Source organism: Schistocerca piceifrons, chromosome 8 (genome assembly GCF_021461385.2).
Source record: "Schistocerca piceifrons isolate TAMUIC-IGC-003096 chromosome 8, iqSchPice1.1, whole genome shotgun sequence".
NCBI classification, from domain to species: Eukaryota; Metazoa; Arthropoda; class Insecta; order Orthoptera; family Acrididae; genus Schistocerca; species Schistocerca piceifrons.
Window position 1 is genome coordinate 54,724,384 of NC_060145.1, and position 13,614 is coordinate 54,737,997.

Sequence of the window (13,614 nt, forward strand, 5' to 3'; positions counted from 1 at the left end):
TTGTGGCACAACTTGACTAGAAGAAGGGATCGGTTGGTAGGATATGTTCTGAGGCATCAAGGGATCACAAGTTTAGTATTGGAGGGCAGCGTGTAGGGTAAAAATCGTAGAGGGGGACCAAGAGATGAATACACTAAGCAGATTCAGAAGGATGTAGGCTGGAGTATGTACTGGGAGTTGAAGCTTGCACAGGATAGAGTAGCATGGAGAGCTGCATGAAACCAGTCTCAGGACTGAAGACCACAACTACAACAATAACAAACTGCTGGAAACAGTGTGTACCACAAAAACCTAGAAATAACTATCCAGAGCAACCTTAAGTGGAATGACCACATGAAAGAAATATTAGTAGGAAAATCAGAGGCCAGACGGATTCACAGAATGAATCTTAAGGAAATGTAGCTCATTCACGAAAGAAGCGGCTTACAAGGGCTTCTTTCATCTATTCATGAGAACTTCGAGATTGTCCCAGTATGTTTGCAGACGCAAGCTGTCGCCAGCACACCGGTCGGCAAAGATTTAGCAAGAAGATCGATAGTAGGCGCTGAATGAAGTGCACCCATCAGGTGAGGCCAAAGACACCCTCACAAGCAACGTGCCTCCAACGCCCTCTTGACCGCAAGTATTTAGATCACTGCCATGGACCGGAGGGCTCAGTAGCTCAGTCAGCCTCAGTCATTAGCTCTGTCACTGGCGCACTAACTCACATTCTAGTCTGGCGTCTGTCATTCAATGCATAGTGGGACTTTTACTTCACCATCAGCGGGGCTAGTGTGGACTATTAGTGAAGAGCTTGTACCATGACAAATGGACTCTGAAAGTTGAGTAGCTTCCTGTTTATGTAAATAAAGAAACATTTTATCACGTATAAAGTTGTATTGTAGAAAAAGGATACTGGCCACCAAACAACATCCTCTCCCTTGATTCTTATGGTACAAGACCCAACAGTAAGTGCCATACTCCTGTTGCGTTACGAGATGCCCACCGATCCAGAGCCACAGATGATAGTATTCAGTACAAGCCGCCTATGATGAGTAGCCCAGAGGCCTACTAACACCGTTCCAGCCTGGGGCACAAACTCTTCTAACTCCAGTATCCCTTGAGTCACACTGACCACCGACACAGCAGATCGGGATCAGCGTTCAACATTATCTTACAGCATCCGACATCGTGGTTCGTCTGATGGGACAACACACCTGCAAGGAACAGAGTACTCCCAGAATGGCGTGTGAGGGGCAATACACACGGATCGTGGTCATCGCCATCTCTGAGCAGAGCTTCCGATGGGGCACACTTTCCACAACATGGATGGCACTGGGCTGATGTAGCAGGATACAACTGCCTGAGCTAACCAGTGGCTTCAGCAGATTCCTCGCCAGCTTGCTAAGCCACCAGGCGCGCCGAAGGAACAGCGACAAGATGTATTCAGAGAAACAAATGAAGTAATAATTAATCATGTTTTATTGCGTCTGGCGACGCCACACAGGTTACTTGGCCTCCATCCTGACAAATAGCAGGGGTTCTCAGCCTGGGAGCGCACGCCCCTACAAATTAGTGTAATTGTTGTCCAGTCAGCGCTAGCGCGTTAGAGATACGCTCAACAACCAGCAGTGGCAGACGCTACAAGAGAGGCATTGTGCATTACTTTTTCCCATACACTGCTTGAGCCATGCGCGAGCCGAAGCTGGTGCTGTTTGTGGGTTTCCATCCTCTCTTGGAGGCCAGACCGTATCGTTTACTTGGCATGGTTGCGGTTGTTTGTCCTCTTCTCGTCTTGATTGGCGGTACTCGTTTCGCAAGCGTTGCCTGTCTGCTAGTGGCAGCAGCGGCGGTTATCGATATGTAGTAAGTGTTTCCCTATCTTTGGGGCGACGTCGTTGTTTTTGCGTGTCGTGTGAGTGTGGCAGTTCGGTTGGGGACTTAGGAGGAGCCAGCTGTGCGCAGTGCGATAACACGCCGGGACCGCTGGTGGCACGCATGGACTGCCGGATTGAAGGGCTGTGGTCACGAGGGTGCACGACCTCGTCGTAAACCGGATCCTGCAGGGTTTAAGATGAGTGCATTTCAATTCAAATAGACAAACCACCATTGTGACATCTCGCGATTCTCCAGTGACTTGGATTCGTGTTGCTGCTCGTCGTGTCGCCGAGGCGAAGAGCAGCGAGTGGAGTGCTTGGGGGAAGCGGATCTGGTTAGCTTTCCTCGACCTCTTTTCACTATTTACTGCGTTCAGCTTGTTACGATTAGTTAGGTTCAACCAGCGGTATTTTTCCTGCCTTGTGGCCGCTAACGTCCCAGTTACCTGCCCTGGGGGGTACGTTTCGTCGCCTTGCCGCTGCTGTCCGGTAAGGCGTGTAGTTTTGACAGCTTTCTTGATTGTAGGCCGTCTGTGATTCTTCTACTCTGGTGGTAGTGATGTCTTTCTCGTTCCAGGCGCTCTAAACATAGTATTCTGGACATAGTGCAGACCGCTGGTTCTGGCTGTGGCGTATTGTTCCATTGTTGTATTTGGTTTATCGGACATCAGGTAGCTTCAGCAAGATTATCATTAGTCATTCGTTAGACTGCCACTAGTCTGAGTTACCATCTTGTGAAGTGAATGCAACTCTTGGCTGCCTATCTCAACGCTCGCAAAAGTGTTTGTTGCCAGACCTTCTCAGAGGTCGTTTCCAGGAGCACCGGTCCTCGTGTTTTGTTATTGTATTATTTATTACCATAGCTTGTAATGCCTACATTAAAGGTTATGTATGTCTAGTTAATAGTTCCAGTCGCCTTCTGGAATAAATGTAGCAGTGTAAGGGTTGTGTTACAAGGTTACCATCTTGTTTCACCCATTAGGTGATCAGTTGCTCGTTTCTTTTAAGTAACCTTTGCTTGCATTTACTGTTTTACAGTAGGTTTCTAAATTTTTAATATAATTGCCGTTCCTGGCGTGTAAGGCCTTCATTCTTAATTTATTGCAATTCTTGGCGTGTAAGGCCTTCAGCCGTGATCACAATCGCTTGCTTTTTTTAAAACGTTATTTGTATCTGTATTTTATGGTGATTTGCTAAGTTGTAACGTACTGAAAACATTATTTACAGTTTTTTATTCCTTCATTAATAACGTGTGGTATTTTTTATTTATTGTTGAGTCTGGATTTACTGTTTTAAAAATAAATGTGTGTAACTGTAAAAGGCAACCAATAGTAACTGATTGCGGCCCCGTCCACAGTCGTAACCGAATCCTGCCTTCCCTTGACAACCAGGTTTCACTGCTGTTTGGAGAGAGTTAAACACCAAGATCGAGAGATGTGATCGCATTGAAATTTATTCCACCATCTAGGGGCATGACACTACACTAATAATTAGATTTATGCCTACACACACTCTGCTGTGGAAATTCAGTACGGAGTAGCACCACCAACTGCTGAAGTCAGAGCTGCTAGATGTCGTGGCATGGGACCAAGGAGCGCCTAAACATACTGCTGGAGAATACACTCCCACACGGTTTGTAAGCGCATCCACGAAGCCTCAGCTGGGCCCGGAAAGCAATGGTAGCCGTCATTCTTCAAAAAAGGCTTGCCCATTGCTCACCACTTGCTGCCAGGCATCGTCTTGCTGAAATACGGCGTGCGGAATGGCCTGCAAGAGCGGCAGTGTCTCGGGCTGTAAAACCTACGTGATGTAGCAGTAGCTGTTCAGATTAGCCTCAAGACAAAGGAGGCGAGATTGTGTGTTTTTAGGCAATGGCGCCCCAAAGCATCACACTTGGAGTCTGTCCCCATTGTCGCCCAACAATAGTCTGTCCGACTGCGTCGAGCACGTGTGGGGGGCAATGACTGTAGGATAAGTTGAAGCGGGACTCGTCCGAAAACACTACAGTTTCCACTCAGCACGCCAGTATCGACGTTTAAGTGTTCGTTGTAGTCTGCAGCGATGGTGGATTGGGTCAATGAAAGCCGACGGAATGACATGCGTATCACCTGTCCACCCTACAGTACACTGCGGCGAGCCATCGACGCAGAGATGTCCACACCTGCTGCAGTGCACCAACGTAGATGAAGCTGTTCTGTCCGTTACAGCCAAGCAGACAAGATGGCGGCCATCTCGCGCTGTTGTCACCTTGTGCCGTCCAGTACGCTGTCGGCGCTGTGTACGGGCCCTCTCCACTCCACTGGTTCCACATACACTTCTGCTGAAGCATCATCATTAGAAACTTTCCTACAAGGACAGGTATACAGAGTAAAAGGCATAATTCTACACTCCTGGAAATTGAAATAAGAACACCGTGAATTCATTGTCCCAGGAAGGGGAAACTTTATTGACACATTCCTGGGGTCAGATACATCACATGATCACACTGACAGAACCACAGGCACATAGACACAGGCAACAGAGCATGCACAATGTCGGCACTAGTACAGTGTATATCCACCTTTCGCAGCAATGCAGGCTGCTATTCTCCCATGGAGACGATCTTAGAGATGCTGGATGTAGTCCTGTGGAACGACTTGGCATGCCATTTTCACCTGGCGCCTCAGTTGGACCAGCGTTCTTGCTGGACGTGCAGACCGCGTGAGACGACGCTTCATCCAGTCCCAAACATGCTCAATGGGGGACAGATCCGGAGATCTTGCTGGCCAGGGTAGTTGACTTACACCTTCTAGAGCACGTTGGGTGGCACGGGATACATGCGGACGTGCATTGTCCTGTTGGAACAGCAAGTTCCCTTGCCGGTCTAGGAATGGTAGAACGATGGGTTCGATGACGGTTTGGGTGTACCGTGCACTATTCAGTGGCCCCTCGACGATCACCAGTGGTGTACGGCCAGTGTAGGAGATCGCTCCCCACACCATGATGCCGGGTGTTGGCCCTGTGTGCCTCGGTCGTATGCAGTCCTGATTGTGGCGCTCACCTGCACGGCGCCAAACACGCATACGACCATCATTGGCACCAAGGCAGAAGCGACTCTCATCGCTGAAGACGACACGTCTCCATTCGTCCCTCCATTCACGCCTGTCGCGACACCACTGGAGGCGGCCTGCACGATGTTGGGGCGTGAGCGGAAGACGGCCTAACGGTGTGCGGGACCGTAACCCAGCTTCATGGAGACGTTTGCGAATGGTCCTCGCCGATACCCCAGGAGCAACAGTGTCCCTAATATGCTGGGAAGTGGCGGTGCGGTCCCCTACGGCACTGCGTAGGACCCTACGGTCTTGGCGTGCATCCGTGCGTCACTGCGGTCCGGTCCCAGGTCGACGGGCACGTGCACCTTCCGCCGACCACTGGCGACAACATCGATGTACTGTGGAGACCTCACGCCCCACGTGTTGGGCAATTCGGCGGTACGTCCACCCGGCCTCCCGCATGCCCACTATACGCCCTCGCTCAAACTCCGTCAACTGCACATACGGTTCACGTTCACGCTGTCGCGGCATGCTACCAGTGTTAAAGACTGCGATGGAGCTCCGTATGCCACGGCAAACTGGCTGACACTGACGGCGGCGGTGCACAAATGCTGCGCAGCTAGCGCCATTCGACGGCCAACACCGCGGTTCCTGGTGTGTCCGCTGTGCCGTGCGTGTGATCATTGCTTGTACAGCCCTCTCGCAGTGTCCAGAGCAAGTATGGTGAGTCTGACACACCGGTGTCAATGTGTTCTTTTTTCCATTTCCAGGAGTGTATAAACAAAACTAGGTCTTCTTTGTGTCTTCGGGTCGATTCCACAGTGCCAGGTCTTGTAGGCGATGACATCTCGGTCCGAAAAAGATTCTAGGCCAGCAGCCTTGAAAACAAACTTGGAGGAAATGGCACTGCACAATCTGTAATTATTAATGGACCTATTTTCTTCCGTGGGTGTCTAGTTAATTTTTTACTCGATGTCGCAACGGGAGCAGCTGGCAGTGGGTGGTTTACACTCGCAATTGTCCGCTGTGAGAACGCATCGCTACCTGGACTAGAATCTTTTTCGGACCGAGATGTCATCGCCTACATGACATGGCACTGTGGAATCGACCCGAAGACACAAAGACGACCTAGTTTTGTTTATAGTAATATGCCTTTTACTCTGTATACCCGTTCTTGTAGGAAAGTTTCTAATTATGCTGCCTCAGTAGAGGTGTATGTGGACTACGAGCGGCAGTGTCATGGAACGACAGACCCGCCTCCCAAACACCGCTCATCCTGTCCCCTTCGGAAGCATTCACATGCCAATACTCCGTCCTGTCGTGTGCCTATGTGCACGCCATCTCTCTGTCATTTAAATGACTTATGGTTTCGCTGTTCTACGCATCCTCTTATCGTGGCGTGTTGTAGACCATCGCTTCTTAGTGTCTCACTTTTTTTTTCAGAGAGTAGTGTAGATCACGCGCAATGAAAAAAATCGAGAAATTAGAGCGTTACCAACAATTTTTCTTCCTACACGCCAGTTTAGCAATACACCCTGAGGAAGGCGCCTTGCAACAATCGCCGAAACGTCGGAATTTTAAAGATGACAAAGCGGCTTCAGACCCAGAGGAATTTTACTGACTGTGACAACGGCCGCGGAAGCCTACGTTTACATTAACGTTCAGTATCCCCTGTTAATATTATTTGGTACTGGGCCTACATACTTCAGCAATATTCTAGAATGGAACGCACTATTGACTTGAAAACTCTCTCGTTTGTAGTCTGATGGGATTTCCCTAGCTTTCTACCAATACACCTGTCTGCACCTGCTTTACCTAAGTTATGTGATTATTCCATTTAATATCTTTCCAGTGATCTGTACGAACTTACCAACTCGAACTGTGACTCATCGATGTTACTGTCACAGAAAGTACTTTTTTCGGTTTCTGAAGCGTGCAATATTACAATTCTGAACATTTAAAGAACGTTGCCAATCTTTGCACGTACTGAAATCTTTGCAACATCTGACCGTGTCTGTACCTGTACAGTTATCAGACGGTACTCCATTCTACGTAATTGCACCTGAAGTTGTTATCAATATGGTTTGCAAAGTCATCAATATACAACAGGAACAGCACACTTCCCTGGGACGCAAGAGAAGTTACTTCTACTCACGTCGGCTCTCCACCAAAGATGACAGTTTGTGTCCTCCCTACCATAAAGTGTCCAATCCAAACACAAATTTCGCTTCATACCCCGTACTATCGAAATTATGATGGTATGTGTAGGTGCGATACTAAGTCAAACGCTTTTCGGAAATCGACAAATATTGCATCTCTCTGACAGCGTTAATACAAAGCATTCAGCATGTCATGGGAAAGACCGAGTTGGCTTTCAGATGATCGATGCTTTTCGGAATCCATGCTGCTTCACATGAAAGTCATCCTGTTAGAAATTGTATTGTATTGTATTGTATGTTGACCAGGGACATAGAAACGACGGAGAGGCTACGTCCCCGCGCAGCCGCAGTGGTCCACAACCCCACGACGACTACCGCAGTCCACTTCACCCCTCCGCCGCCCCACACCGAACCCAGGGATATTGTGCGGTTCGGCCCCCGGTGGACCCCCCAGGGAACGTCTCACACCAGACGAGTGTAACCCTCATGTTTGCGCGCGTACGTGGAGAACTTGTTTGCGCAGCAATCGCCGACATAGTGTAACTGAGGTGGAATAAGGGGAACCAGCCCGCATTCGCCGAGGCAGATGGAAAACCGCCTAAAAACCATCCACAGACTGGCCGGTTCACCGGACCTCGACACTAATCCGCCGGGCGGATTCGTGCCGGGGACCAGGCGCTGCTTCCCGTCCGGAATCTGTTAGAAATACTTCATCACGTTTGAGCTCAGAATATGTTCTAAGCCGTCCTCACAAGGGACGAGGCAGCTAAAGTTGTGGATGCGGATGGGCCATCCGACCTCACGAGAGACGAGAGTGCCGTCAACACAGGACGACCTGGTGAAGATGATTTACGCTCTCAGCCAGCGTTGTCAGCTTTATATGGCTCGCAGAACAAAGAGTTTCCTTACGAAAATGAACGCACGTAAAATAGCTGCCTTACCTGTTAGCGATTGTGAAGATGAGCGGAGAAAATCGCCAAAAAGTTCTGGACTCATCGATGGCTTTAACAGCTAATTGCTGGTATAGGAACACTACCTAATGGTTTACAATGATTTCAGTAGAAGCCAACACGAGTTTTACGTTAACTCAATTACATTTTTCATTCCATTTTCGGTTTCAAATTGAATACAATTATGGTGTAGTGTTTAATGTCAATTTTCGAGTGCATAACATCCATATTCTCGATGTTGTGTTTACTACCAACACTCTGAATTTCAAGGTTGAGCTTCGTTTCGTAATTTCATTCGAATGGAAGAGGAAACTTTTTTCGAAGCTGCTCAGCCACACCGAAAAAGACATTTACCGGTAACAAACAAACGAGACCCAGTCCATTAACCCAGAAATAGGTATACACATCTTACAGAAAGTTTTGTAACGGCAAAAACTTCCAATGTGTAACTTTCTTTTACTTTCAGACTGGGAGCCACGATAAGATTTCTGGCCACTGGGGAGACATTCCAGTCGTCGTCTTTTGCAAGAAGAATTGCAGCAAATACATAACTTATAATAACATAGTTTTTGAGATAATGCTTCTACTAAATGCATTTGAAAGATCCAGAATCTCTTACAACAGAAACCGTAGAAAAAAGTTTTGGAAGAGGGTGGAAGCGAACTTGCTATCTTGCTCCCCTCAGTTCAGAGCTCACGACACTATCCACTGCCCTGTAACTTCGACATAGCGACCTCTGTTTGTGGTCTACAATCTGAAGACTGTATCTGCACCAGTCATTTAATATTTAATCTGCACATTGTCCCAGAAAGACACGCTTTTGATAGATCACCACTGCGCAGTAGCATTGCAATGGTACACTTTCTTAACAGACAAGTAATAACACTAAAAATACCAACTACACAGAGACTTTATCTACAAACATGTAGTTCCTGGTCATTTTATTGTGACAAGTTGTACCTAAATTGATGCGTTTGCGAGAGATCTGCAATTTTCTGATGATTTGAAAGATTGGTTGGTTTAAAGACGGGAGAAGCGACCAAACTACGAGGTCATCGGTCCCTTGTTCCTAATACAACAATGCCACAAGTGTGAGAATGAAACGGACGAAACATGTAACACAAAACGGAAAGAAAGGAAAAGCCACAAAACGAAGAAGAGGCAACGAACACTAAAAGGAACAAAAAAGGAAAAGAAAACAACAGAGACACGCTAGAAGCAGAAGAGAGTGAAACATGAAAGCAGATTACAGTGGCTGGCCAACCACGAGAATAGAAAGGGAAAGCCAGCCACTCTGCAACACGTGAAAACCTCCACCCTAAAAGCACTAGGGTGGAGGACACAAAGGACATGCGCTAAAACCTACATAGAAGTATAAAACCCACTCTCACGGATAAAACGTAAAACTAAAGTAGCTGTGGAGACATTGTCGCCCAACACCGAAGGCAGGGTGATGGGAAAGTTAAAAGTCTGGCGCAGAGCGGCTAAAAGTGGGCAGTCCAGCAAGAGGTGGACTACTGTCATTTGCGAGCCACAGCGACACTGAGGCGGGTCCTCGCGATGGAGTAGGTAACTAAGCGTTAGCCACGTATGGCCAATGCGGAGCCAGCAGAGGACACCTGATTCCCTGCGAGAGCCCTGCATGGAAGACTTCCACACATTCATAGTCTCAATGACACGCAGTTTGTTGTGCGTGCTGTTATGCCATTACGTCTCCCAATGCCGGAAAATCCTGCGGAGTAAGACAGAACGCAGGTCAGCTTCGGTTTCCGCGTCGCCTGTCGGCAAGTTCGTTGCCGGGGATTCCGATATGTCCTGGGGTCCACACAAACACCATGGAACGGCGGGACTGTTCTATGGCATAGATGGACTCCTGAATGGACGCTGACAGAGGGTGACGAGGGTAGCACTGGTCGATAGCTTGTAGGCTGCTCAATGAGTCAGTACACAGGAGAATTGACTCGCCAGGGCATGAGCGGATGTACTCACGAGCACCAAAATATGGCTGCCAGCTCTGCAGTGGAAACACTGCCGCCAACTGGCAAAGAGTGCAGCTCAATATGTCCTCCATGAACATATGCGAAGCCTACGTGACCATCAGCCATTGAGCCGTCGCTGTAAACCACTTCAGAGCCCCGGAACACGTCAAGAATCGAGAGGAAGTGACAGCGGAGAGCGGCGGGGTTAACGGAGGATTTGAAAGAGCTGATCATTCCGCGTACTCTACGAGAAAGAAAACCCACCGAATACGATAATTCATACAATACGGTGGCTCCTGTCGTCTGCTTGTAAAGCCGTCGGCACGCGGGACGATGCAGCTAACGTTGACGCGCATGGAGACGTGATATCCAACGTCGGCACACGACGCGAACTGGTTAACATTTTGCGTCCTCAGTGCCCTGCAGTAGGAGTTGTCGGCTTTATTTGGCTCCCCAAAACAGGACAGTTTGTTCACGAAAATGGACGCGCGTAGAATTGCTACGTTACCTCAACTGAAACACATTTCCTCTCTTGGCCATATGGGGGGGGTCACGTTGGTCTGTGTGTGGTACACATAAAAACTGCAATTTCTGTGACCATGTAGTAGGACAAAAAAAGAGTACGTGTCGACTCATCAAGAACCTCAGCTTATGCCAGTTAACTAAATCTAACACACTCACTCCTGACATAGCACGCTTATATTTACAAAACATCAAATATTAGAGAAATTATTTCTATTAATTTCATAGGAGAGTCGCACAACCCTTTATAAAATGCGAAAATGGAAAAAAATTGTACATACGAGGACACTACTTAGTCTCGTAACACCCAAGTTATAACGCGAAAATAACGACGAAAATTCTTCAACCACCGGTATGACGTCTCCCGTGATTTTATTGCAACAAATCGTACCAGTAACGACTCTTTCTCCATAAATTCATTGTGGTAGTGCTTAGAAGCAGCAAATGTTCATATGTTGTAACGTATAACATAAAACGAAACGCATATGGGCTTATAATGAACACGAAGACAGTATGGCGCCCTGCTTTCTGGTTGTCACTTAGGAAGCCTTCTTGCTTCCTACTGATTCTACTTTGCGTGGCCTGTTGTCGCAATATCGCAGAACTTATTTTGTGTCTCACGTCACGAACCGGTTTCCTAACGTAAAATAGGAGCAGGAAATGACGCGAAAACACTCGTAGAACGCCACGTGAACGTTATCTAACTCGTCCCCTGTGCCGTCGGCTTAACGTAAAACGATGTCGCTGGCCACGTTCCTCTCCAACAGGCAAAAATCTGACACACCAGATTATTTCACGCCCCGCAGTGTAGTGGAACTTTCAATTCCATGCTGTGACGTCACCAGCTGCTCGCCCACGTCCGTTTTTACGTCCCGGGACAAAACTGTGAAACCAGGCCGCAGCCAAGAGCAGGTGTGTTACTGAACTGTGTGGTCATCTACTGGGACGGCAGAACACGAGCGCCGAAATCAGCTCACCGCGGAACAATCCCAGGTGTCGAGTGCCCTGGGACCAGCAGGCAGGAAGCGACTCTGACCTGACTGACTTCCGCGTCGTCGGTGTGCGCTGCCGATTACGCCACGAAATTCTGTCTCCAGATCTGGCAGAGAAGCCGAAGATATTGTGGTCTTATGTAAAGTACACCATCGGAAAGGCAATACCTTCACTGATGACAGTGCCACTGAAGCGGAGTTATTAGATATGGTTTTCCGAAATTGATTCACTACAGATGAAGTAAATATTTCAGAATCTGAAGCAACAACAACTGTCAACATGAGGAACTTAGAAGCAGATATTCTCAGCGTAGTATAGCAGCTTAAATCACTTAATAAAAGCAAGGCCTCTGGTGCTCACGGTATACCAGTCAGGTTACCCTCAGAGTATGCTGATACAGTAGCTCCATATTTAGCAACATACACAGCCGATCTCTCGTTGAAAGATGCTTACCTTGAGACTGGGAGGTTGCGCAAGTCACACCAATACCGAAGGAAGGAAATAGAGTAAACCGCTGAATTTCAGACCCGTATCACTAACGTCGATTTGCAGTAGGTTCTTGTAAAATATCCTGTGTTCAAACATTACGTGTTATTTCTAAGAAAACAATTTACTGACAAACAGCCAACGCGCATTCAGGAAACATCGTACTTGTGAAACAACCAGTTCTTTATTCTCACGACGTGATGAGTGATATTGACAGGGGGTGTCCACTTCATCCCATACTTTTATATATCCGGAAGACTTCTGACACCATACCTCACAAGCGACTTTTAATCAAATTGCGCGCCTATGGACTATCGTCTCAGTTCTGTGACTGGATTCGTGATTTCCTGTCAGAAAGGTCATAGCTCATAGTAACTGACACAAAACGATCGAGTAGAACAGAAGTAACATCTGGCGTTCCCCACGGAAGTGTTATAGGCCCTCTGCAGTTCCTGATCTACATGAATGATCTAGGAGACAATCTGAGTAGCAATCATTTTTTGCAGACGACGTTGCGATTTACCGTCTTCTAAAATCGTCAGGTGATAGAAACATACTAGAAAACGATTCAAGGAAGATATCTGTATAGTGCAAAAAGTGGCAGCTGACTAAATCATGAAAAGTGTGAAGTCATCCAAATGAGCACTAAAAAAGACTCCAGTAAGTTGTAGTTACATGTTAAATCACTCAAATCTAAAGGCTGTAGACAACTAAATACTTAGGGACTACAATCACGAATAACTTAAGTTGGAACGATCTCACATATAACTTTGTGGGTAAAGCGAACCAGAGACTACGATTTATTGGTAGAACACTGAGAAAATTTAATTCTACTAAAGAGAGTGACTAAACTACTCTTATATGTCCTAATCTGGAATACTGCTGTGTGGCGTGGGATCCGTATCAGATAGGATCGACGGAGAACATCGATAAAGTTCAAGGAAGAGCGGGTCGTTTTGTACTGTCTTGGAAAAGGGGAGAGCGCGCCAAGGATATGATGCGTGAATTGGGGTGGCAAAGGACAAAAGCATTTTTCGTTGCGGCAGGATCTTCATGAAATCACCAACTTTCTCTTCACAGTGTGAAACTACTTTGTTAGCGCCCACGTTCAAAGGAAGGACTCATCATAATCTATAATTCAGACCACGTATACAGGGTGGTCCATTGATCGTGACCGGGCCAAGTATCTCACGAAATAAGCGTCAAACGAAAAAACTACAAAGAACGAAACTTGTCTAGCTTGAAGGAGGAAAACAGATGGCGCTATGGTTGACCCGCTAGATGGCGCTGCCTTACATCAAACGGATATCAACTGCTTTTTTAATAGGAACCCCCATTTCTTATTACATATTCGTGTAGTACGTAAGGAAATACGAATATTTTAGTTGGACCACTTTTTTCGCTTTGTGATAGATGGCGCTGTAATAGCTACAAACATATGGTTCACAATTTTAGACGAACAGTTGGTAACAGGTAGATTTTTTAAATTAAAATACCGATCGTAGGTACGTTTGAACATTTTATTTCGGATGTTCCAAAGTGATACATGTACCTTTGTGAACTTATCATTTGTGATAACCTGTAAATAAAACATTAATGCAATAAATGGTCAAAATTATGTCCATCAACCTCAATGC

General features: G+C 47.0%; 1 protein-coding gene across 1 annotated transcript in view; it reads right to left on the reverse strand.

The window, feature by feature from the left end:
• Positions 1–13,614, reverse strand: part of LOC124711749 (alpha-tocopherol transfer protein-like) — a 160,901-nt gene that overhangs the window by 114,020 nt on the left and 33,267 nt on the right. The window lies entirely within an intron of this gene.